Source organism: Silene latifolia, chromosome 5, assembly GCF_048544455.1.
Source record: "Silene latifolia isolate original U9 population chromosome 5, ASM4854445v1, whole genome shotgun sequence".
Taxonomy (NCBI): Eukaryota; Viridiplantae; Streptophyta; class Magnoliopsida; order Caryophyllales; family Caryophyllaceae; genus Silene; species Silene latifolia.
Genome location: NC_133530.1, coordinates 61101419 through 61129165, shown reverse-complemented (window position 1 = coordinate 61129165; position 27747 = coordinate 61101419).

Here is a 27747-nt window from a genome sequence, read left to right as displayed (position 1 = left end):
GTTTTCATTTCATATTTGTAATCGGTTTTTACCATTTCAAATATTTCAAATCATTTTTTTATGACAAACTTTTAACCATGAAACATTTTTCACCCTTGGTTCCTAATACCATTACTGTTTAATCCGTGTTTCGGTGATAATATTTGGTTAATTATATTTTAAAAGGTATTTTAAAGCCTTTTATTTCATTTATTTACATTTTCAAAACAAATGCATTAGTCATAAATACAAAATCATCCTTGGTTCTACATACTATGTCGGATTTTAACCTGAGTACGATGATAAACGTTGACTAATTACAAACAAATGAACTTAAAACAATTAGTTCATAACCATTTTTAAAACTTTTCATGTCAAGCTTGCAAAACCGAACCCGACATCGAATATTGTCAAAACAATGAAGATTATTCAAGTCTCATTCTTCACATCAACACAAAAGCGGTCTAAAACGACCTTTTCAAATCAAGACGGGTTCACACACCCTCGTTTCAACACATTTTATGAACTTTTTCAATGGTCAAAAGACATCCTTCAATCATCTGTTGACTCGCGCCTAAACAGGCCACCCCTTTTTCCATTTTCAAACTAGGACAGACCTGCTTGCATCGCCTGATGGCTCGCGCCTATATAGGCTGCCTAATGCAGGGTCTGCTTCCTTCCAGCATTTGTCTAGGACGATCCCGACTTCGGTTAATCCGAATACAGGACGGATCAGATGACAAATCTGCTAATTTTACATTATATTTGCAAAACGCCTTACTAAGACAAATGGATCACGTTATGCACCATAAACCTAATTCGGTAAATGGATGTTTAATTTCCGTCTTGCATGCAAATAAACATTAAATCCAACTTCACATCAAATACTTAATACTTGGATTAAACAACCGACATAGAAAGCTCACATGTTAGGTTCAAACTCGTGGATGCGCATTCATGCATTTACTCGTTCTATCAACTTTTGCATTTAACCAACCAAGATCGATCAGTAGAGGCCGCTACCGCGGGCGGGATTGGGTGTCAGATTAAAGGGCTTCCCAATATGTACCTTCACCTCTTACTCAAAAACTTTGGATAGTGGACGACCTTATCTAGGGCGTACAAGAGTCATTCTAGAGTTAGGATGCTAAAGAGGGACGATTCCTTATCTTTAGTACCTATGTCAAACACCGCTTTTTACCTTGGTTGACCTAGGTATAAAGTGGATTCAAACGGGTTCCAAGCATCCCTCAAATGCTTGGTGGCGACTCCGAACATCTTTTGCATCGTTTCGAGACCTTTGCCGAGACGAAACCGACCGATCTAAAACAATTCTGTCGAAAGAATTTTTACGCCGCCGAGCGTGGCTTTCAAAAAGACCGCTGCGCGTCCCACAGATCGGATGGGCGTCGTAGGTCGGCCATGCCCACACAGGAACATCAAAGAAGGCGACTTGATCCTCAAGTCGGTTTGAGCGCCACTAGATCAGAGGGGAAATTCAAACCTAATTGGGTCGGGTCGTACCTGGTCAAGAAAATACTTTTTGGGGGCACGGTGAGACTGCGTGACCTAGATGGGCGGATTTCACAAACCCGACCAACCTAGACCAACTCAAGAAATACTATCCTTGAAACCTAGCAACCAACAAACCTTACCCTAGTTTCACAACTAGCAACCACAATTTTCCTTTCAAGTCAAGTTCCTCAACGCGTTCTGATTTGAAATTGCATGTTTTATCGAGTCTAAGTTATGGCACTTTGCCACGTTTCAAACGTCCTTTGATCTGTCAAAGGCAACATCCATTTGCACTCAAACAAAATTAACCAAACCTGAACTACGAGCGTGGTTTGATTTCACCTTTTCAGGTGGATACGTAGGCAGTCTTTCTTACACAAGAAGGATACAACCACAAAACGCAATCAAAAATAACAAAACCTTTCGAACTACGAGCATGGTTTGATTTCACCCTTTTCGGGTGGATACGTAGGCAATCCTTTCTTACACAAGAAGGATACAACCATCCCCACATACAAAAAAACATCACCCATATCAACTCAAAAAAGAGAGGGAAAAACATTCCCTTTCCCACAAAAAAGAAGCCTTTCTCCCTTCTCACAAAATCCTATTTCCCAAGTGCAATGTTTAGGATAATTCAAACCGAATTGCCTTTGCAAAATTGATGGAAGAAATAAGCGTTCACAATTTCTTTCGACATAAGCAATCCTCTTATTTAATTAGTAATGAGAAGGATAACAAATTTGACAACATATAAAGCTAAGCAAGTCTACAACTTATCAAAGCTAGAATGTCGACTAAGACATCTCACATAATAAAACTAGCACAAAATACACAATAAATAGCTAGTACAACATAATAAAAACTCACAACACTAATACAACATAATAATAAAACGGGTAATGGAAGTATTCATTCTTCCATTCTACCCTTGCCTTTTCCCTCAGGTACATCTTCCCCTTGTTCTTCTTGCTGGCCCGCCTAGCATGAACTTCCTCTTCGGAACGGATCGTCAACGGATCTACAATTGTGACGGCCTCCAGTCTCTTGGATAACCCCATACTCAGTTCTAACCGAGCCCACACGTGGCCGGCGCCTCTTCGGGCCTATTCAGGGAATTTTTGTGTTTTCTAACACTCATATTTCCTTGTTTTCGCGTTTTACGAAATCCGGCATGATTTCCATGAAGCAGCTTTAAATATACGGGTTTTTCTCTTGTTTTTTTTTTTTTTTTTTTTTGGAGGGTCTAGTCACCCCGATCCGCGACGGATCGTTTCTATGTCGGTCGAAATTCCGAAAATTTTTCACTTTTTCACATTTTCCACAAAATTCGAGAATTGATAACGCGACGTCAATTTTCTTCAAAAATTCAAGCTCTTGAAAATCCGAGTCTTAATCTCACAAAAATCAAATCAAATACACTCGCAAAAATCTCTTTTGAAATTCATCCATGACGGTTTGAGTTTTAGTTTTTTCGAGTTACAAATCAATTTTCGGCAAAATTCGATGCAATTTAATTCAAACACGAGTTAATTGCTCAAAATTTCAAATCAATTTCATTTGAAAAATCCAAACGTGATGACCTGTTGCGGAATTTTCAAAATTTCTTTTCAAAATTTCAATTTTAATTTCGAGTCATCGTGGTTATTTTTGTTTTCATCAAATGCTTTTACGTGATTACGTGTGTGCATACGTGCTACATGTTGCTTGTTTTCTACACTAACGATGCACGAACAAATGCAAAGCAAAGAGGAACTAGCAGCTGACCGTGCTTCTCCGAAACACAACACAAAAAAGCCAAACACAAATAAACCACAAACCAAAAACACATATATACAAACAGCCTCACGCAAAATGTAAATATGTACAAACAAAAGTGCAAAACACGACAAACAACTACAACTACTCAACACCTCCCGGTGGACTAGTCTCGGTCTCACGAGGAGTCGCGGCCAAGGCAGACACCACTTCCAACTCGGGCCCTCTCTCCAGAGAACTCTCTAACGTCTCGTACTCCATCGTGACGCGAAGCTCCTCCGCCGCAGCCAACTGAGCCCTGAGAGAGGCAATCTTCGCATCTCGGCTCTACAACCCATCCTCACAACGCCTCAGCTCCTGGTCCCGACTAATGATCCCCAGCTCCTGTGCCTCGATCATCGACCTCACTGCGTCCAACTCAGCACGGACCCGGGCAAGCTCCGTCGGATCCGCAGTGCCCTGCAAAACACAATATAGATCGTTAAGATCTAAACGTGAAATGCAACACAAAATAACCAACAAAAAGTACCTATGCAAGCCGAGACTCCCTCGCAGCCAGGTCACCAGCAAGTGCCCTCCACCGATCAGCCATCCGCCACAAGGCCAGATGACTAGCAGTCGATACCTACAACCACAAAAGTCCTTCAATACAACAAAAATGCAAGGCAAAAGACAAATAAGGAGGAGTATTTAAATCAGAAACTCACCCACAAAACTGTCAACCTCCACTCCATGCCAGCGTCGGTCGCCTCAACGACTGCAGGCTCAGGCAGACGCAGCTGTAGCTCCTCACCACCCGACCCCTGAAAGGTGTTCTGTGTCAGGAAAACTGGGGGTTGGGTCGTCATCAACGTGTCGACTACGTGTCGACGCCCTACAATATGGATCCGCATCGAAGGTAACAAACCCTTCTGTCAAGAGAGGCAATGAAAACAAAGAACAGAGCAAAACATACCTCAATCGGGTACCAAGCAAGTCTCGAAAAGCGAAAGGTGTTGTAGTCGGCCTCCCGTAACAACAACTCCTCACCTCCGTGGCCGTGAAGGTGCTCCTCAACCTCATCGGGTGTCGAATATCGGAACAACACCCTAGGCGGGTCGAACGGTACCACAAAGGTCTCACTAAAACACCGACGAGCTAGGCGCTCGCCCGGTACCAAACCACTCGATCGCCGTCTCGAGGTACAAACGCTGAATCGCTGCGATGTCGCAGATGCTCCCGACAAAGAAGCCGCACGCCCGTGTAATGCTCCCAAGTCCACCCGACATACTGCACTCAAGTCAAAGCTAATCAACTAACTGGAGGCTTTCTAGGCTACCTAGTCATCCTATCTCTATCCGTTTCTACAAAACAAAAGAGGTAAGAAGCAACGACTTACGTCACTAACTCGGAGGGCGTTCACCCGACGCCTACAGTCCTTGTAAGTCGACTTGGTCGACTTCTTCCAAGCCACCGTCTAAGCCCTCACGGCAGGGTGGCGAAGGCACGCCACCAATCGTCCTAAGGCCAGGGGGACAAAGTAAGCGTACAACCAAGCCTGTAACAAAAACACAGCAATCACAAATTAGCCAATTTTTTCAAAAATTGCAAAAATTCAAAATCAACAGCAAAATCAAAATCAAAATCAAAATCACAAAAAAGAAGAACAACACAAAACGCTCATACCTCCAAGATGAGGCCGAGACCAACCAAAGCGGGAGAACTCCCATCCCCCATCACCTCCGGACGAACTGCAGCGTGCAGGTAACGGGGGAAACTCGCCAAAGCCGGCGTCACCCAGTCCAACTGACCCAAGGCATCCAAGTCAGCAAGCAGAGGAAGTACCTTGGTCGACAAGCGCTCACCCTTGTCACCGAAGTACGTGGTACCCAAGAAGTACCACAACCACAAACCGCGCCTCTTGCGCGTCAGCCTCCACCTCAGTCTCCGGACACGCCAACGGCGCCGGAACAAATCCCGCCACTCTCCCCCTGAAGTGATACCGCACATATGAGTTCGCGATCAGGTAAGGAGCGACGTCAGATGGCGCGGGCAAAACATTACCGATTAAACCCGTAACCGCGGTGGAAGACACTCTCTCTGGCATATCCGGGAACTCAACATGCGTCTCGCCACAAGGGAGGCCCGATATCATGGCAAAATCCTCCAAGGTCACACCGACCTCCCCAAACTCCGTGTGGAACGCGTCATGTCTCAGTAACGGTCAAACATGGCACGAATCAGACATAGGTTCGACCTAATCGAACCCCTGTGAAAGTCACGCCAAGCAGCCACCAACGACCCCATAGCCGACCTCTCTATCAACGCCCTCGTACCGGCCCGGAGAACGTCGTAGAAACCCAGACAAGTCGAGAAGCCTGAGAAGGCCCTCATGGTAGCAATCTCCTAAAATCGGGAAACAAACAGCATCAGAATACTTATACAAGTCTAAAAACAACATAAACAACGAAAGCCCGACAAAGCAATAAACTCACCAAGCTCTCGTGTGCATGGTAGGAGATGTGAGTGTCTAGCCGCAGCAACAACTGGCTACCATCAAAACCCTCAGCCCAAGCAGGCGTCGGCCGCAGGTTCAACCCCCGCGGAGCTGTAACCCGTCTGACATCCCAGCATGCGACGAAAGTGTCATCCGCTTCCGTCTCCGTCCTCCGTCTCTTCTACCCTCGAGACTCCATGTGACGGGGAGGAGGCCTCTCAATTACCCTAACGACGTTCTGAAGCTCCCGTCTAGTGGGCCGAGGACCCCTCCTCCTAGTGGTGCTAACCCTCCATCCAGAGGTACCAGCCTCATACCCTATCTAAGCCCTCCCAACACTAACTGCCTCAACAACAGGCTCCTCCCGAGCCCCCGCGGCTCCCTCAGCACCAACAACCTCAACAACAGGCTCCTCCCGAGCCCTCGCGGCTCCCTCAGCACCAGCGGCTCCAACAACGGGGTCCTCACGAGCCTCTGTGGCTCCCTCGGCTGCAACAGCCACCTCGGTGGGCTCCTCCTCCTCGGAAGCGTCCTCCACCATCGCCTCAGGCGCACTCGCCGGAGTACTAACCGGCCCGGTCCCAAACAAGACCTCTAAGGTCTCAGCAACAGACCCAGTGGGCCCAGAACACTCCCCTACAAAACAGAAAATGTCAGCCGGAATTTTGGCATTATGACGACACAAACGGACAAATCCAAAAAAACACATACTTGCAAATGCAAGACAAAAACAAGGGCAAACCCGCCCAAACCCATCCAACGAAAACACTTCACAAAATCGCACAAAAAACGACTCGCCCTTCTTTTCAAGCAAAAGACGAGTCAAAACAACAACAAAAAATTCGAGAATTGATAACGCGACGTCAATTTTCTTCAAAAATTCAAGCTCTTGAAAATCCGAGTCTTAATCTCACAAAAATCAAATCAAATACACTCGCAAAAATCTCTTTTGAAATTCATCCATGACGGTTTGAGTTTTAGTTTTTTCGAGTTACAAATCAATTTTCGGCAAAATTCGATGCAATTTAATTCAAACACGAGTTAATTGCTCAAAATTTCAAATCAATTTCATTTGAAAAATCCAAACGTGATGACCTGTTGCGGAATTTTCAAAATTTCTTTTCAAAATTTCAATTTTAATTTCGAGTCATCGTGGTTATTTTTGTTTTCATCAAATGCTTTTACGTGATTACGTGTGTGCATACGTGCTACATGTTGCTTGTTTTCTACACTAACGATGCACGAACAAATGCAAAGCAAAGAGGAACTAGCAGCTGACCGTGCTTCTCCGAAACACAACACAAAAAAGCCAAACACAAATAAACCACAAACCAAAAACACATATATACAAACAGCCTCACGCAAAATGTAAATATGTACAAACAAAAGTGCAAAACACGACAAACAACTACAACTACTCAACACCTCCCGGTGGACTAGTCTCGGTCTCACGAGGAGTCGCGGCCAAGGCAGACACCACTTCCAACTCGGGCCCTCTCTCCAGAGAACTCTCTAACGTCTCGTACTCCATCGTGACGCGAAGCTCCTCCGCCGCAGCCAACTGAGCCCTGAGAGAGGCAATCTTCGCATCTCGGCTCTACAACCCATCCTCACAACGCCTCAGCTCCTGGTCCCGACTAATGATCCCCAGCTCCTGTGCCTCGATCATCGACCTCACTGCGTCCAACTCAGCACGGACCCGGGCAAGCTCCGTCGGATCCGCAGTGCCCTGCAAAACACAATATAGATCGTTAAGATCTAAACGTGAAATGCAACACAAAATAACCAACAAAAAGTACCTATGCAAGCCGAGACTCCCTCGCAGCCAGGTCACCAGCAAGTGCCCTCCACCGATCAGCCATCCGCCACAAGGCCAGATGACTAGCAGTCGATACCTACAACCACAAAAGTCCTTCAATACAACAAAAATGCAAGGCAAAAGACAAATAAGGAGGAGTATTTAAATCAGAAACTCACCCACAAAACTGTCAACCTCCACTCCATGCCAGCGTCGGTCGCCTCAACGACTGCAGGCTCAGGCAGACGCAGCTGTAGCTCCTCACCACCCGACCCCTGAAAGGTGTTCTGTGTCAGGAAAACTGGGGGTTGGGTCGTCATCAACGTGTCGACTACGTGTCGACGCCCTACAATATGGATCCGCATCGAAGGTAACAAACCCTTCTGTCAAGAGAGGCAATGAAAACAAAGAACAGAGCAAAACATACCTCAATCGGGTACCAAGCAAGTCTCGAAAAGCGAAAGGTGTTGTAGTCGGCCTCCCGTAACAACAGCTCCTCACCTCCGTGGCCGTGAAGGTGCTCCTCAACCTCATCGGGTGTCGAATACTGGAACAACACCCTAGGCGGGTCGAACGGTACCACAAAGGTCTCACTAAAACACTGACGAGCTAGGCGCTCGCCCAGGTACCAAACCAGCTCGATCGCCGTCTCGAGGTACAAACGCTGGGAACTGCGATGTCGCAGATGCTCCCTGACAGCAGTCGGCACGCCTGTGTAATGCTCCCAAGTCCACCCGACATACTGCACTCAAGTCAAAGCTAATCAACTAACTGGAGGCTTTCTAGGCTACCTAGTCATCCTATCTCTATCCGTTTCTACAAAACAAAAGAGGTAAGAAGCAACGACTTACGTCACTAACTCGGAGGGCGTTCACCCGACGCCTACAGTCCTTGTAAGTCGACTTGGTCGACTTCTTCCAAGCCACCGTCTAAGCCCTCACGGCAGGGTAAGCCGAAGGCACGCCACCAATCGTCCTAAGGCCAGGGGGACAAAGTAAGCGTACAACCAAGCCTGTAACAAAAACACAGCAATCACAAATTAGCCAATTTTTTCAAAAATTGCAAAAATTCAAAATCAACAGCAAAATCAAAATCAAAATCAAAATCACAAAAAAGAAGAACAACACAAAACGCTCATACCTCCAAGATGAGGCCGAGACCAACCAAAGCGGGAGAACTCCCATCCCCCATCACCTCCGGACGAACTGCAGCGTGCAGGTAACGGGGGAAACTCGCCAAAGCCGGCGTCACCCAGTCCAACTGACCCAAGGCATCCAAGTCAGCAAGCAGAGGAAGTACCTTGGTCGACAAGCGCTCACCCTTGTCACCGAAGTACGTGGTACCCAAGAAGTACCACAACCACAAACCGCGCCTCTTGCGCGTCAGCCTCCACCTCAGTCTCCGGACACGCCAACGGCGCCGAAACAAATCCCGCCACTCTCCCCCTGAAGTGATACCGCACATATGAGTTCGCGATCAGGTAAGGAGCGATGTCAGATGGCGCGGGCAAAACATTACCGATTAAACCCGTAACCGCGGTGGAAGACACTCTCTCTGGCATATCCGGGAACTCAACATGCGTCTCGCCACAAGGGAGGCCCGATATCATGGCAAAATCCTCCAAGGTCACACCGACCTCCCCAAACTCCGTGTGGAACGCGTCATGTCCCAGTAACGGTCAAACATGGCACGAATCAGACACAGGTTCGACCTAATCGAAGCCCTGTGAAAGTCACGCCAAGCAGCCACCAACGACCCCATAGCCGACCTCTCTATCAACGCCCTCGTACCGGCCCGGAGAACGTCGTAGAAACCCAGACAAGTCGAGAAGCCTGAGAAGGCCCTCATGGTAGCAATCTCCTAAAATCGGGAAACAAACAGCATCAGAATACTTATACAAGTCTAAAAACAACATAAACAACGAAAGCCCGACAAAGCAATAAACTCACCAAGCTCTCGTGTGCATGGTAGGAGATGTGAGTGTCTAGCCGCAGCAACAACTGGCTACCATCAAAACCCTCAGCCCAAGCAGGCGTCGGCCGCAGGTTCAACCCCCGCGGAGCTGTAACCCGTCTGACATCCCAGCATGCGACGAAAGTGTCATCCGCTTCCGTCTCCGTCCTCCGTCTCTTCTACCCTCGAGACTCCATGCGACGGGGAGGAGGCCTCTCAATTACCCTAACGACGTTCTGAAGCTCCCGTCTAGTGGGCCGAGGACCCCTCCTCCTAGTGGTGCTAACCCTCCATCCAGAGGTACCAGCCTCATACCCTATCTAAGCCCTCCCAACACTAACTGCCTCAACAACAGGCTCCTCCCGAGCCCCCGCGGCTCCCTCAGCACCAACAACCTCAACAACAGGCTCCTCCCGAGCCCTCGCGGCTCCCTCAGCACCAGCGGCTCCAACAACGGGGTCCTCACGAGCCTCTGTGGCTCCCTCGGCTGCAACAGCCACCTCGGTGGGCTCCTCCTCCTCGGAAGCGTCCTCCACCAACGGGGTCCTCACGAGCCTCTGTGGCACTCGCCGGAGTACTAACCGGCCCGGTCCCAAACAAGACCTCTAAGGTCTCAGCAACAGACCCAGTGGGCCCAGAACACTCCCCTACAAAACAGAAAATGTCAGCCGGAATTTTGGCATTATAACGACACAAACGGACAAATCCAAAAAAACACATACTTGCAAATGCAAGACAAAAACAAGGGCAAACCCGCCCAAACCCATCCAACGAAAACACTTCACAAAATCGCACAAAAAACGACTCGTCCTTCTTTTCAAGCAAAAGACGAGTCAAAACAACAACAAAAAATTTCAAAAACCACCCAACACCGTAGGCCCACACAAGGCCCGCAAAACAATGACCCAAAAAATTCCTGACACAAGTAGGTATTTTTCACAGCTCAAAAAAGGCAATTTTACGCCAATTCGAGCACAAACAGGTCAAAAATTCAAAATACGACCACAACAAAGCAACGCGATTTAATCACATCTCAAAGTGACCTAAACTACTGTTAAGGTCCATTTCAAGACAAATTGACTCAGTTTGAGCTCAGATAGATGCTTATTTCATTAGACATAAGACCGTCGCAAAAGGCAAAAACTCAAAATTTTGCCCAAAACACCCAACGAAGGTTCAATATGGCAAACACGGTCTTCCCCGACTACAATGCAACCTAGTAGGGCCCACAGCTCAAGCAAACAAACTTGGCATTGTGAAATAAGACGGTTTCCTCATCTCATTCACGTTTTTCGAGCCTAGGAGGGGGGAACGGGGACCAAAATACAAACTAAAAGCACCCCTATACTCCTAAACAGGTTTCTATCCTAATACAATTATCAATTTCACTCAAAAATGGGCTAAACAAAACGCCCAAATCGATTATCGAAAGGTTAGGGTTTCGCCCTAATTCAATTAACGAAAAGACAAACAAATTCAAGTGAATTCGAGAGGATTTACATACCTTGAGATGACATCATAACAATGGCATAAAGTCAAGCAAGAAACGAAACCCAAAAATGGCGATTTTTGTGATTATCGCGGTTTTAGGGAAGAAGACGAAGTGAAATGAGAAGCTTAGGCTTCTCGTGTCTTTTTACAGAAAAAAGGGGATCCCCCTCCCTTCGCAGGAGGGCTCGCGCCTCAATGGGCTATTCCCTGCTTTATTCAGCGGAATTGTGGGCTTTGGCCCCATTTCCCACACAAATTTCAAATTCTTGACGACGAAATTAAAAACCGTCATCTTTCAAAATATAAAAATAAATAGTGAAATTCAAATTCGCTATTTTCACAACATTTCAACGGCGGCAATAAAAACCATCATTTTTCATATATAAAATCGAAAGTAACGAAATTCAAAATTCGTTATTCTCACAAAAGTTTCGACGATGGCAATAAAAACCGTCATCTTTCAACGACGGAATTAAAAATCGTCACTCTCAAACGAGAGTCAATAGTGAAGTTCAAATTCGCTATTCTCACAAAATTTTCAATAACATGTTCAGGCCTCCAACGACGGCATTAAAACCCGTCATTTTTCAAATATAAAAGAAAAACCGTGAGATCAAATTTTCACAAATTTCCAACAAACGGCAATAAAAACCATTACCTCTCTTCGAGATTCAAAATCGCCGCCAACCACGGGAGCCAGGTTCACGAGCCTATCCCCTTCCTGCGCCACAAACGTCCAATATAAACACCGAGATTCCCCAGTAGGATATCGGAGGCATCCTCACAAAGCCCACTAATTCAAACAACTTCTCGAAATAGACCCATCCAACGCGGCTATTTCCTACAGTCGATCAATCGACATCCAACATGGCTGGCAAGCCTCAAAACGCAACAAATCCAACATGGCCGACGAGCCTCAAAACGCAACACATTTGACATGGCTGGCGCGCCTCACAACGCACATTCAACGCGGCTGGCGAGCCCCCTAATATCCGCAACACGCCTGGCAAGCCTTTGTCCGCAAACAAGAAACGACTCAAGGACATATCCCGAAGATGCCTCAGGTATGAGTCCTTCTTATGGCTAGTGAGCCTTTGTACGTAGTCTAACGGACTTTAAACGACCCGCACAAATAGTCGACAGACTCTAAACTGTTCCCGACGACAGGTCCTTGACTCGTATCCTCGAGTCGCCTTAGCGTCGCCCTTCCCGACGGCAGATCCTCGGCCCGAACCCTTTCGAGCCTCGACGTCGCTTCGGTCTCCAGGTTGTAATCTTCGATTGACCTGGGGGCTATACTTTGACTTTTGCCCTGTCCAAGCCGCAGTCAAAGTGGGGGCTCTGTAAATACCCATTATCTGTCGAGTCTCCAACAAACACCCGATGATTGTCGGACTACAACATGCTTAGGAATCGCGGCTTTTGATTGACAGTTTTTGTACAACTATATGTTGGAAAACTTAAAACGATTTCGAAAACAAAACATTTTAAAACTTTTCAAAAGTACCTGGAGTGTTTAATGCATGACGACGGGGTCACAATGACACTAACTAGAGTCAAAACCGACACTTGACCAAAAACCGACTCAAAATTCAAATCTCAACTCCAACAACGAGTCAAATCGAGTCAAACACAAAAAACAAAACCTTTCAAGATTTCCATGTTAAGTATTTCCCGGAATGCTTCATGGTCAAGTATAAATCAAGTTCATCCAAAACATAAGATAGAACAAATCATGATTACAATTGCATGATAGTGACAAGACACCTCGAAGACCCGCGAAATGGCTCGCGCCTCTTCGAGCAGCACATGCGGCCACGTCGCTCAAAATGAACACAACCACCAATTTCTCTATAAATATGCACCTTCACACACCATAACACCTTACGCGAGTGTCCGCCCCCTCATTTCTCCCTTAAAATTCTAGACTCGACTTCTCAAGTCACAAACCGACACGTGTTTCCGACCTACCGATCGAAAACACAAGTCTCACACATTTTTTGGTACCGTCATCGTGCATTAAATCACTTGACCGACCATCTCGACCAACTACACCATCATTAAACTTAAAACACTCTTTTTAAATTTCTAAAACGGTTTTCAAACCGAGTTTTCCGACCAAACAAGTTGATACACTTTCGTCGATTTCTCGTCTTAAGCCTAGCATGTAAGTATGAGGGTGTAAAAATCCTCTTCTATCATGTTTTTCATTTGTTTTATGACTATAACATGCTAAAACATGCATAACATGGTCCAAATATGGGATAAATGAGCCAAAACCGGATTTTTGGCTGAGACCGAGGCTGCTTGTATAGCAGCATGGCTCGCGCCTAGAGCCCCTCTCAGGCCTTAATCCAGCCGTGTTTGGTCTCTTCTTACCCTTTATTTGCATTTCTTATTTGTAATCGGTTTTTACCATTTCAAATATTTCAACTCCGTTTTATGATAAACTTTTAACCATAAAACATTTTTCACCCTTGGTTCCTAATACCATGACGGTTTAATCCGTGTTTCGGAGATAATATTTGGTTAATAACATTTCAAAAGGTATTTTAAAACCTTTCATTTCATTTCTTTACATTTTCAAAACAAATGTATTAGTCATAAATACAAAATCATCCTTGGTTCCACATACCATGTCGGATTTTAACCCGAATACGATGATGAACATTGACTTATAATCACAAACAAATGAACTTAAAACAATAAGTTCATAATCATTTTCAATACTATTCATGTCAAGCTTGCAAAATCGAACCCGACATCGAATATTGTCAATACAATGACGATTATTCAAGTCTCGTTCTTCACATCAACACAAAAGCAATCTAAACGACCTTTTCAAATCAAGACGGGTTCAAACACCCTCTTTTCAAACCATTTTTACAAACCCTTTTACTGGTCAGAAGACGTTCTTCAATCGTCTGTTGATCCGCGCCTAAACAGGCCACTCATTTTCTCACTTTCAAACCAGGTCAGATCTGTTTGCATTGCCGGATGGCTCGTTCCTATATAGGCTCCCTGATGCAGACACTGTTTTCTTCCAGCACTTGTCTAGGACTATCCCGACTTCGGTTAATCCGAATACAGGACGGATAAGATGACAAATCTACCCCTTTTACATTGTATTTGCAAAACATCTTACTAAGACAAACGGATCACGTTATGCACCATAAACCTAACTCGGTAAATGGATATTTAATTCCCGTCTTGCATGCAAATCAACTTTAAATCCAACTCGAAATCAAGTACTTGATACTTGGATTAAACAACCGACATAGAAAGCTCACATGTTAGGTTCAAACTTGTGGATGCGCATTCATGCATTTACCCGTGTTCCGGGCGTAGATTCCGGAGCAGTATTGTTTACCACGTAAGCTTGGTGAATGGATGTCCTTCCTTGCTTTTACTCTTCCTTTCGGTCTCTCCTGAAACGATGAACAAACTGAGGGCTCGGCTTGGCACCGAGCGTACTCACTCCGACGCTCAAGTCAGTGAACTTAAAGGGATTAAGTTGTATGTTACTTGACAAAGTATATTGTAGAGAGATAAGGGAGTTTATACCAGATGAATATTGAGTTTTAGGTTAGATTGATGGATCCCCTTCTCAATGAGAGAAGTGGAGTATTTATAGACTTTCACCTTTTGTCACGTAGTGGCCAAGTGGCCAAGTGGCTAGCAGGTGGAAAGACTGTTGTACCCTCGGCCAAGGGACCCATGGCAGGCCGGCTGACTCCATGCCGAGGGGTCTTGGATATGAGTACGCGGATATGTCTCCCGGCTGGCTGATGGCCCAGCCGAGACCCAAGTGACCGGCCGACAGGCTGCGTCGGTTAGGCGGTCTAACATGTTGACTTGCTGTCTCTTGATCCTTGACCTTGCTCAATATGTTGACTCGGTCAGGGGGTGCAGAATATGCCCCATCAATTTGCCCCCAGCGTAGTCTATGCCGTGGTATGGACCTTCGATGAGTTTGAGCGTATTCTGCGCAAGTTGAAAATTCTTCCCCGGCTTCCTCTTCCTCGGCTTGCTTCTGTTCAGGCCGTACCATATCCCCCCTCCACATGGATGTGTAATGGACATCAAATGTGGAAAAGACGATGTCGTTGGCCGGCGGGTCCAAGGTTAAGAGTGTCGGATGCGTTGATTGCCCCCGGCCGGTGCTGCCAAGCTTAGTTGATCAGCTGGCCGTTTGGCAAGTAGATAACAAGGAGCGTGCTGAAGAAGATACGTCGATTGGCATTCTGCCAAGTAGCGTGTTAAAGAAGATTGGTAACTGTTGTGACGATTGACATTCCGTGGCTGCATGCTTGACACGTGTCTCGTTGTTGATTGGTTGACGCTTCATGGGCTTTGCCCTGATTGGTCGGATTGAGTGGGCTTTGCCCTATAAATAGGGCAGTTAGCCCCTGAATTTGGCCTTCCAAATTCATTTTCTCAAAAATTTTCTTCATTTCGCTTAGTTTTCTTTGACGAAACTTCTCTCTAGTCTTTGAAGCGTTACTCGGCGTAACACTCTTCCCAAGGTAAACAAACAAATTTTCCAACTTTTTAATTGTTAAGTTTTTGTTGTGAACATGTCTTCTGCTGATGCCGGACCTAGTAATCCCGCGCCGGGGGGTTCCCCGTCGCGCCTTGATGAAGAAGAGGCACTGGCCGCCGTCCCGATAAGGTCTGGGGGCCCTAGGTCTCCTTCTCCTGAGGTTGACGATCAGTATTTGGAGGATTTCTCGGATGATGATGATGGTGATGATGACGGTGATGATGAGGAAAGGACTCATCCCGATGAGGAGAGGCCGCATATCCTGGATCACGGCGACGCCTGTAAGATCGGCCCTGATCGTGCTTGGACCAGCAAGTTTGCCAGTTGTTCTGGTCCTGACTTTTTCGAACACCACTTCTCTTTTGGCAGGGAGTATAGGATTGTTATTCCTAAAGAGGGTCAGGCCGTCTGTTGCCCTCCCCCGGGTTGTATCGGCGTATACATGAGACACCTGGAGTATGGGCTCCGGTTTCCTCTCAATGTATACGTTGCTTCCATAATTCAAGCAATGAACGTTCTTTGTGGCACGCTTGCATCTCGTTGGCCATCCGGACGATTGTTGGCTTTGTGTGGCTATGCCGCTTTAAGGGGAGGCCCCAACGGTGAACCTATTCCGCCGGCTTCATCACCTTCGAATGAATGTTCAAGGTGGCAAGGGGTGGTATAGCATACAGACCGAGCCAGGTTATATCACCGTCCCCAAGCTCACTTCCTGCAAGGACTGGAAGAAACGGTGGGTATATGTTGAGGTTCCCGGGGATTATCCACTGCCTCGATCCTTCCAGCACCGCGACAATTTGCGGTGCGAGAGCAAAGGGGAGCGTGAGAAATATGTCTCCCGGCATAAGCTTAAGATGGACGCCTTGAAGGTCCATCTTAATGCGGACGAACGGCGGCAATGAAGTCATTCGAGATCCCCGATAAGGATGGGTCACCGAAAGGATGGATGCCCCCGACGCAGATCATTCTTCAAGATGAGCCGCTCTGCCACGTCGGCCTCATACCGGCCCTAGCACAGGGTGAGTGGGGTCGGTGTGAGGCCCATCTCTGCTTTTAATGCTTCTGTTTTTTTTAACCTTGATTTATTTCTTTTATTTAACTCTTGCTTCATTTCTTTTACAGACCATTTTGGCCCGGATCTGTCTGAGGAAATCCTCAAGAAGATGGGACTTGACAAGGACAAGAACGTTGTTGAGATGCATCCGATGGCCGATACACGTGATCGTGAGACCGGCGCCAAACGACCTCATGGACCGGCGAGTTGAAGGTCCTAGATGTGTCGGCGCCCAGCGAAGGTTGCGGTAACATACCGCGCCGAAAGCGAAAAACAATGTCTTCGGCGGCGACGGCGCCAACATCAATTCCACCTCCAATCCCTTCAGTTCAAAAGGAGACGGTGGAGATCGTTGATATTACCGAGGAGGAGGTCACCTTGGCAGAGGAATCTCCTCTCTTACGCAAGAGAAAAGAGACTGCTGCGCCGCTGCTACTATCTGCTTACTCTCGCTACCGAGGCCGGTAAAGAAATGGGTCCTCCGCCAAGAAGGCCAAGCCTGGTACAGATCTAACTCCGTGGCTCGGACTTAGCTTCTGTTCATTAGGCGTTCGATGACAGCTCTCCGTATGTCCATGAATGTTGACATGGATGCTTTGATTGAATTTTTGTAGATCAACCGCCGCCATCTACCGGACACACTTGTTGAACGGCGTGCGAGAAGCGACTGCGCGCAGACGGGTGGTAAAGATGCCACCGTCGTCTCCTCCTTCCCGAAGCCTACCCCCGCCCATTAGGTCGGAGGGCCTAAGTTTGTCCAGGATGCTTTGCAAAGTGGGCTGATGTGGCCGGTGCTCATATTGTGGAGCAAGAAAAGGTCATGGCTGAAGTTGCCCCACGCTGAGCGGCTCAGCTTGAGCTCGCCGCTGCGAAGAAGGAAGCCGAGAGGGTCAAGGCCGAGGCCGAAAAGGCGGTCCTTGCGAGCGAAAACTTAGGGAGGACGCCGAAAAGGCGATCCTTCTTTGAGAGAGCCAAGGTTGAGGCTGCGGGGTCGAAGCCGCTAAGCTAAGCTGGAGGAGCGTGAGAAGCTTCAGTCGTCGTCGACTTCACCGCTGGGAAGAGGGACGAATGGAAGTCCATGTTTAAGGCCCAGGGGAAGGTGCTTCGAATATGAAGGCTATCATCGCCCATAGGGAGTTGGACATTGAGACGCTCCAAAGCGTCATTCTTCCTAACATGTGCGCCCAATACGGGACTGGCCGAAGAAGCCGCCGGGAAGTGATCGGGAGCTCTTTCTCAAGGCTCCTTCCCGTGGAAGAGATTTGACGAGCCGCTTGATGACAAGCTTGATGCTAAGGAGAAGGCCGCGAGGCGAAGGCCGCCGAGGAGGCAAAGGTGAAGAAGGAGGAGGAGGAGGCTGCGGAGAAGGCGGCCCGGGATGCCAAGGCGAAGGAGGCCAAAGAAGAGGCCGAGAAGGCAAGGGCACGCAAAGCCGCCGGATCTCCTTCGGGTCGCCTATCAAAGATGATGTTCTTTGCCAAGCTGCCGGTGGTGAGCAAAGAACGGGCATAGGGAGACGGGCGGTCGTTACCACTCACCCGACATCTCGGATAGCTTTAGCTGTTCGGGGCCAACTATTGAGCCTTTCCTCCCGCCATCTTTTGGCACTTCAAAGTTTTATGTCCTGTACCCTTTTCTTTGTTACTTCTTTTTTTGTAAACTTTGGTAGGTAGTGTTTAGGCTATCCCTATGGGGACGGCCGTCGACTTCTTCCTTGTAACCTGTAAACATTTTTAATAAGAGTTTGTTTACTTTGCCTCTGGCTTGGCCGAGGTCTTTTTCTCATTCTTGTCTGAGTTGTCTTCTTACGTTATTAATTGAGCGCTTCTTTTACTGTTCTACCTTCGGCTTGCGGCGGTTTAGAATGCGTATCTCAACTGTACTTAACGTTTTTAAACATGTTGGCATGTCGGTCGCTTCCTCCACCGCCCGAGGCGGTCAGATTTGCGTGTCCCAACCGCCGCTGTGAACATGTTAACGTATCGGTCGTTGTGTCCCCGCTGCTTCCCGGCCTTGGCCGAGGGAATCGGGGTTACGCCGCGACAGCGTTCGTATCTATAGACGATTATTGATCGCGTCCTCGTCCACGCCCGGTCTTAATTTGCCGAGGTGTCAGATTTGCGTCTCAACGGTACTTATACGTTCTTAAGCTCGGTCTTAATTAGCCGAGGGCAAGTCGTGGTTCCCTCGTTTCTTCCCGGCTTTGGCCGGGGCAATTAAGTTAACGTTTTGACTAACTTGTTGTATATATGTTAGCATTTTGGCTCGTTCCCCCGTCACTCCCGGTTAGCGGCCGAGGTGATCGAGGTTTTGGCGCTGTCTGCTGTGTACATACGTCTTCTTTTGTAGGACTATGGGAGGGACACTCCATTTTGATGGAAAACTTGGAACACTCTTCATTAGAAATAATCATGCATTGGGGTGCCCACAACGGTCTCGGACACCTCCGCCGCTATATGAAGTATTTTCGAGGTTGTCGTGTTCCAAAGTGGCTCATTAGAGGCACTCCCTCCATGTCGGTTAGCCGGTATGTACCCGGCCTCATTTCCTCAACCACTTTGTAGGGTCCTTCCCAGTTGGCCGTCATTTTGCCATGGATGTTTCCTTTGTTGGTGGCGGCCGACTTTCTTAGGACTAGATCTCTTACTTTTAAGTCCCTTTTGTGGACCCTTCGGTTGTATGCTCTTCTCATTCTCTTTTTGGTAAACGGCCAAGTTGAGCCGTGCCGTATCTCGACTTTCTTCAACCAGGTCTAGGGAGGCTCTCAGGCCTTCCTCATTTTGGACTGGGTTAAAGGTTTGCGTTCTGAATGTCGGCACCGATGCTTCAATTGGCAGGACGGCCTCAGACCCATAGACAAGGTGGAATGGACTGTACCCCGTTGCTTCTTTCTCCGTGGTTCGTAGTGACCATAGGATGCTGGGTAGTTCATCAGCCCATCTTCCCTTTAGATCTTCAACCTTCTTTTTCAATCCGTTCAAAATTGTCTTGTTAGCTGCCTCCGCCTGCCCGTTACTATGAGGGTGGCAGACGGAGGAGTATGCGAACTTGATACCGAGCTCTTCTAGCCAGTTCATCACCAAGTCACTCCAAAACTCTCGGCCGTGGTCAAATACCATGACTTGGGGTAACCCAAAACGAGTTATGATGTTCTCCCAAATCACTTTTCTTACGGCCGCCATGGTCTTGGCAGGTACTGCGACAGCTTCGACCCATTTGGTGAAGTAGTCAACGGCGACGATCAGGTACTTCCTTCCTCCGGAGGCCGTAGGAAATGGCCCCAGTAAATCCATCCCCCATTGTGCAAATGGTAACGGATCGAGTCTTGGTTGCGAGTCTCGGGAAGGTGCGTGTATCACCGGAGCATGCATCGACGTTCTTGCACTTTTTGGTCTTAGTTCGAATCTTCCGGCATGGTAGGCCGTAGTAGCCGGCTCGGAGAGCTTTGTGGGCTAGCGTTCTTGCCCCCATGTGGTGTCCGCAGATGCCTTCGTGAATCTCTGTCAGAATGAGCTCCGCGTCGGCTGGGCCGACACATTTCAAAAGTGGTCTTATCACAGACCTTCTGTATAGTTCTCCTTCGAACACCAGGTACCTTGCGGCGATCCTTTTTATCTTCTGGGAGAGACTGTGGTTTTCCGGCAACTCTTTTGTAAGTTTGTACTTCATTATCGGAGTCATCCACGTCGTCTCGGCTTCTATGTCGCCCACCATGCCAACGGTCTCGGTGATGCTTTTAGCATTCCCGATATCCACCAAAGACGGTTCGACCGACATTCTTGATGGTTGAACCGGCAAGTTTTGAGAGAGCGTCGGCTCGGTTGTTCTCGGACACAGGGATGCATTGGATCCGGAAAGATTTCAATTTTGTTTGTGTCGCTTTTACCTTTTCCAGGTATCTCACCATCCCGTCGTCTCGAGCCTCAAACTCTCCTCTGACTTGGTTAGTAACCAATAGTGAGTCCGTCTTCAACACAATGTGTTCTGCCCCGGCTGCTCTAGCTAACTCGACTCCGGTTATCACCGCCTCGTATTCGGATTCGTTGTTTGAGGCCGAGAAGGTAAACTTCAAGGCGTACTCAAATTCGTCCCCGTTTGGGCTGATGATAAGGATGCCGGCTCCTGAGCTGTTCGTCGTGGAGGACCCGTCGGTGTATACCTCCCATACACCTGGGTGTGATTCTTCTTGGTATGTGCACTCGGCAAGGAAGTCTGCAAGTGCTTGCCCCTTTATCGAGGGCCTCGGCCTGTATTGAATGCCGAAGCCGGATAGCTCTACTGCCCATTTGATGAGCCTGCCGGATTGTTCAAATTTTTCCAATGCTTTCTCCAATGGCTGGTCGGTTAAGACCATTACGGGATGTGTGTCGAAGTAAGGTTTTAGTTTCCTTGCGGCAACGACGACAAAGAAAGGCCGCTTTTTTCAATCGGTGGGTAATTTCTTTCGGCGGGCAACAGGTGTATGGTGATGAAGTAGATTGGTCTTCTTGCTTGTTTTCTTCTCTGACGATTACGGCACTGACCGTGGCCGAGGTAACTGCTAAGTATAGATATAGAGTTTCCCTCAGCGTCGGTCTGGACAGGGTCGAGAGAGTTTGTATATGAGCTTTCAGTTGCCTGAAAGCTGTGCTCTGTTCCTCCCCCCAGCAAAAGTCTTTATTCCCTTTCAACACTTTGAAGAATGGGGTGCTCTTGTCGGCTGATCGAGAGATAAAGCGGGCAAGAGCCGCCATCCTCCCGGTCAGCATCATAACCTCTTTGCGATTCCTCGGCTCCGGCAGGTCTAGAATTGCTTTGATTTTCTCTGGATTGGCATCAATTCCCCTGGCGCTGACAAGCACGCCGAGGAACTTGCCGGCCCGGACACCGAAGTTGCATTTCATTGGGTTAAGTTTCATCTTGTATTTCCTTAGTGAACAAAATGTTTCGCTTAAGTCGGCCAGGTGCTCGCCGTCAGACTTGCTTTTTACAATAGAATCGTCGACGTAAGCCTCGATGTTTCGCCCTTTTTGGTCTTGAAACACTTTGTCCACCAGCCTAGTGTAAGTTGCGCCAGCGTTTTTCAAACCGAACGGCATCATTTTGTACATGTATGTGTCGTGTATGGTGATGAATGCGCACTTAGGCATGTCTTCTTCGGCCATGAATACCTGATGATACCCAGAAAAGGCGTCGAGCAGGCTCAGCATAGTGTAGCCTGCCGTTGCGTCTATTAAGCTATCTATTCGAGGCAAGGGATAGCAATCTTTAGGCATTCTTTATTAAGATTTGTAAAATCAACACACATCCTCCACCCCCCTGATGACTTCTTCACCATTACAACGTTAGCTAGCCACTCAGGGTAAGTACAAGGCATGATAAAGCCCGCCTCTAACAAATTATCTACCTCGGCCTTGATGGCATCGTCTTTCTCGGCCGAGGAGTTCCTCATCTTCTGCTTCACAGGGCGAGCGCTGGGGAGTACGTTCAGCTTGTGAACGATAACCTCTCGGCTCACGCCTGGCATCTCGGCGGCTGAGTACGCGAAGACGTCTTTGTTCTTCCTCAGCAGGTCTAGGAGATTGGCTCTGAACTTTGGCTCCACGCCGACACCGATAGTTACGGTGCGCCCTGGGTCAATCTCTATCTGCTCGGTCTCGGCACCTTCGACCATGCCGACGTGGTTGGTGCTCATCGGATCACCCTCCTGTCGTAAGGATGGGCTCTTCCCTTTCTCTGACTTTTTCGCCACTTTGAGGGACTGTATGTTGCACCCTCTGGCAGATATCTGGACATTGACAACTTCGTCCCTCTCGTCCTTTGAGACGAGCTTTTGCACTTCCCCCCGGTCCGAGACATACATCAATGTCAGGGCCCGGATGGACATTACAGCATCGGCCTCGCTCAAGGTGACTCGGCCTATGAGGACGTTGTAGGCAGACGAACCATCAATGACCACGAACTCATATAAAACATTCTTGGCCGCATCGGCTTGGCCAAACATCACCGGTAGTCTAATAGACCCCAGGGGTACCAGGCCGGCCCCGGAGAAGCTGTACAGTGGGTTGGTGCAGGGGCTCAGATCCTCAATCTTCAGACCGAGATTGAGAAAGCATTCCATGAACATGATGTTTGTATAGGCGCCTGTATCAATTAGGCACCTCTTGACCAAGTGGTTGGCTATGTCCAGGTGGACCACCAGCGGGTCGCTGTGTGGGGCTACGACTCCTTCGTAGTCTTTCCTTCCGATGGTTATATCGGGGACGGTGTGAGCGGGGATCGCTGTGGTGGGCACAAAGTTGATGGCTTGGTAAAGCTCGTTTAGGTGCCGTTTGTGCCCATTAGCGGACCCACCGTTCTCGTTCCCGCCGATGACAACGTTGATCACTCCCATCCTGTGGAATACTGATTTCCTCTTTTCCCCGCCGGAGCTGGATTACGGTTCCCGACTACGTACTTCTGCCGAGGGCCCCCTTTTGGATCGGCTCCTCAATGGCGTTCTTCGATTCTTGCCGATCGTCGGTCTTATGGCTCGGCCCGCCGTGATAATCGCAAAATTGGCTTGCGTCGCCTTCCCTCTTCATCTTGGGGGTCTTGTCCACTTTTGCCCTTCGCTCTTGCTCGGGCGAAGACCTCGGCGGTGTTTTGACCGGAGGGGTGGGACCGTTGTCGCTTATGGGTGTATGGTCCCGAACTACCCCGGCGTCCGCCGAGTTTTGCTTCTGCTTTGGATCTTTCCGTGTGACCTATTCTTTGTCACGGCGTCCTTCATCCTCGTTGTCTCGGCGGCTCCTCCTTCCCGAGTGCTCGGATTCACCGTGGCCGACCCGGTCTTGTGGTAGTCCTCCACCTTTATGGCTTGGTCGGCCATCCTTCAGCGGAGTCCGGGTTGAGGTCCCCGCACTTGATCAACTCATCTTTGAGCTCGCCTTTCGGGAGGCCCTTCATCGGTCGAAGGCGCCGCTCGGCATTCGCTCCGGATCTGCGAGCTTTCGCGTCGAACCTCTTCACATAGCTCCTCCGGAGGGACTCGTCCTCCCCCTGCTTGGGATAGTGAGGAGATCGGATGTCTCCACGGCCCTTCTCTTGTTGCCGAGTCTTGGGCTATGAAGTTGTCTCTTAGGTCGGCGTAGTAATACACCGAGCCATTGGGTAGCCCCTTGTACCAGCTTTGGGCCATCCCATGAAGGGTTGTTGGGAAGATTCGGCACCAAACCTCATCGGGTTGCTCCCACACCGACATGTAAGACTCGAAAGCCTCGGCGTGGTCGGTCGGGTCGTTGTCCCCTTTGTAGGATAGGGGTGGCGGCTTTAGTTTACTCGACACGGAACCTCGAGGACGTAGGTGCCGAGGGGTCGTCGACCACGTCCGAGTGGCACATGGCGATCGGCTCCTCGCGGCCCTAGTCCGGCTTCTCTCCCCGTGGCGGGAAGGGCTTCTTGTTGTCCGACTTTGAAGAGTCGGACTTACCTCTTCATTTCTTCAGGGGTGGCCTCTTTGATGCCGCGGCGACGCTGTCCTCCCTCGCGTGGGGGAAGGACTTTGGTCGGCCACCGACACCACGGGCACCGCCGGCGTCCTAGTATGCTCCACTCCTTGCATTGCCCCGGACAAGTTGTTCGGGTCACTTTATGGGCCCCGGTCACCTACGGGTGTCTTTGCCGTCACCGGCGTTGCGGCGGGGTGATCGGCGTATTACCCATCGGTCCGGGAGTAGCTTTCGGCTTTCTTTGCATCGACCACATGTCCCATGATAGTGACATGGCCGTGGCGGTGGTGTTTCTGGTATTATTGGCATCCCGAACGCCGGCTGAATTACTCGGCCGGTGGGGGACCGCCCAATCCCGACTTGTGGACCGTATCATCCCGGCGAGTCGGTTTCGTCGATCACAACTATTTCTTGTTGCTTTGACATTTTCTTAGCTTGTTGGGTGGGTTTTGTGTTTTTTTTTTTTGTAAGGGACTTGACTAGCTTCTAGTATCTTTCCCACAGACGGCGCCAATTGTTCCGGGCGTAGATTCCGGAGCAGTATTGTTTACCACGTAAGCTTGGTGAATGGATGTCCTTCCTTGCTTTTACTCTTCCTTTCGGTCTCTCCTGAAACGATGAACAAACTGAGGGCTCGGCTTGGCACCGAGCGTACTCACTCCGACGCTCAAGTCAGTGAACTTAAAGGGATTAAGTTGTATGTTACTTGACAAAGTATATTGTAGAGAGATAAGGGAGTTTATATCAGATGAATAGTGAGTTTTAGGTTAGATTGATGGATCCCCTTCTCAATGAGAGAAGTGGAGTATTTATAGACTTTCACCTTTTGTCACGTAGTGGCCAAGTGGCCAAGTGGCTAGCAGGTGGAAAGACTGTTCTACCCTCGGCCGAGGGACCCATGGCAGGCCGGCTGACTCCATGCCGAGGGGTCTTGGATATGAGTACGCGGATATGTCTCCCGGCTGACTGATGGCCCAGCCGAGACCCAAGTGACCGGCCGACAGGCTGCGTCGGTTAGGCGGTCTAACATGTTGACTTGCTGTCTCTTGATCCTTGACCTTGCTCAATATGTTGACTCGGTCAGGGGGTGCAGAATATGCCCCATCAACCCGTTTTATCAACTTTTGCATTTAACCAACCAAGATCGATCAGTAGAGGCCGCTACCGCGGGCGGGATTGGGTGTCCGATTAAAGGGCTTCCCAATACGTACCTTCACCTCTTATTCAGAAACTTTGGATAGTGGACGACCTTATCCAGGAAGGTCGTCCGAGAGTCATTCTAGAGATAGGATGCTAAAGAGGGACGATTCCTTATCTTTAGTACCTATGTCAAACACCGCTTTTTACCTTGGTTGACCTAGGTATAAAGTGGATTCGAACGGGTTCCAAGCATCCCACAAGTGCTTGGTGGCGACTCCGAACATCTCTTGCATCATTTCGAGACCCTTGCCGAGACGAAACCGACCGATCTAAAACGATCCGGTTGAAAGCATTTTTACGCCGCTGAGCGTGGCTTTCAAAAAGACCGTTGTATGTCCACAGATCAGCTGGGCGTGCAGGTGGGCCATGTCCACAGCAAGCTATCGTGAGTGACCACTCCCGACTCTAAGTTTGGACCGGAGTGTTACATATCTAATCACTAGTAGCTAAATGAGTAGCTATATTACTCTTCTTTTATAGTGATAGACGCTCGGACCATAGATGTGCACATTCCCCTTTCGATGGACCCACAAGAAGAGGCTCTGGGCGGCCCTTCGCGTACGACGGTACCCAAGAAACCCAGTTACCCGTCTGGGCCCCAAATAATAAGTCCAATGCCGAACTCAACATCATATCAATGTCGATCATCTAATATCCATCAACAATCAATACCATTGTAACACCCCCATACTCCGAGTGCCTTACCAGGACCACTCAGGTATGAAGACATCACCATCTCGGTTGCCCGAGGCATGATAATCAAATAGACAAAGCAGAAACAACATTTATTATAAGTAGTTTAATGAATAAGTACAATCCTCAAAACCAAACTGAAAGTACGATACATTATTCCAAACTATCTGTTCTCAACTGAAATGTAAATAAATGCTAAACTACAGCGGAAGACTCTATCGTCATGTCGTGGCCATCCCAGCTATCCCAGTATCATCTCTATACCTGTTCAATATCTGCTCACCATCCCCGAATGGATCACCGCAGGTTTTACAAAACAACACCGGGGTCAGTACTAATCACACAATCAATATAGATAACAACAATAAGACAAACAGACAATGAACACACACACACATACACCACCAACTCCCATCATCTCAATACGATCGTCCACTGGACCCACCCCGATGGGGGACCGCAGCCGTTCCCACCTAAGCCCCGCTCATCGTACGAGCGATAACCCTGTCCATTAATGTGCACATCCCCTTTCGTGGCGGGTTCCACGAAGGGCGAAACTAGGGCGTGAGATCACTCCCGCAAGTGACCCCACTCAGCCGAGAACGCATCTCGAGAGCCATAGGAACCAATCACAATCACAATCACAATCACAATCAACATATCAAACAACTAACTACAGCACATCACCAATATCCCATTATGGGACTAATACTGAGTAGGAAATCCTACCTGGAAAGCACAACACGCAGACGGTATCTACAGCTGTCTCAAAACGCCTCTTCTACAAATTCTCCTCCTAACAAATAACACATAAAGGCTACCAATTACTTACTATTCATAAAACCCCCAAATCCTAAATTAGGGTTTGACCAAACCTAGCAAAACATTATATAAATTATATTAAAAGCTTACCCTTGACGCAAGGAATCCAACGACACGAACTACGACACGGGAATCCGTCTCAACTCCGGAATTGTTAAGGATGCGATTAGGAAGATGACTGACTGCTTTCTCTCTTAAACAGGTTTTAGGTTTTGGTAAAAGTGAATTAAAACAACGACGATTAAGTTTAAATACCCTAATCGCATAATTAACAAAACCCGCGAAAAACTCCCCAAAACCTGGACACTCGATCGAGTACCCAAGGTACTCGATCGAGTACTTTCTACTCGATCGAGTGCCCCACTACTCGATCGAGTGCCCAACAGTCGAAACTATTTTATTCTGCAACATACCCTTACTCGACAGAGTAAGGGCTACTCGATAGAGTACCCCCAAGACCATAAATACGGAGTATTACAGTCTTCCCTCCTTAAAAGGAACTTCGTCCCCGAAGTTCAAACCACTACTAAATAAAGGTACTCCCATAAGCTTCCCGACTCGAAGGTCAAAATAAACACAACGTAAAACATGCTACTAACCCAACTTATCCCGACAAACATACCGACACAACATATAAAAGGGGTGTAAAAACTCTTAAAAACTCTCGCGATCATCTCCTACCCCCCTAAAAGAAACAAGGTTACGTCCCCGTAACCATACATACCTGATCAAAAAGGAAAGGGTAACGCTCTTTCATGATATCCTCCGCCTCCCATGTAGCTTCCTCAGTCTCATGGTTAGACCAAAGGATCTTAAGCAAAACTGTCTCACCACTCCTGGTTTTTCTAACTTTTCGGTCTAGGATCTGCTTAGGCACCTCAAGGTACGATAAAGACTCATCCAGCTCTAAGCTCTCTGCCTCCAACACATGTGACGGGTCACTCACATACTTCCGCAGCTGCGATACATGAAACACATTATGCACTCTCTCCAAAG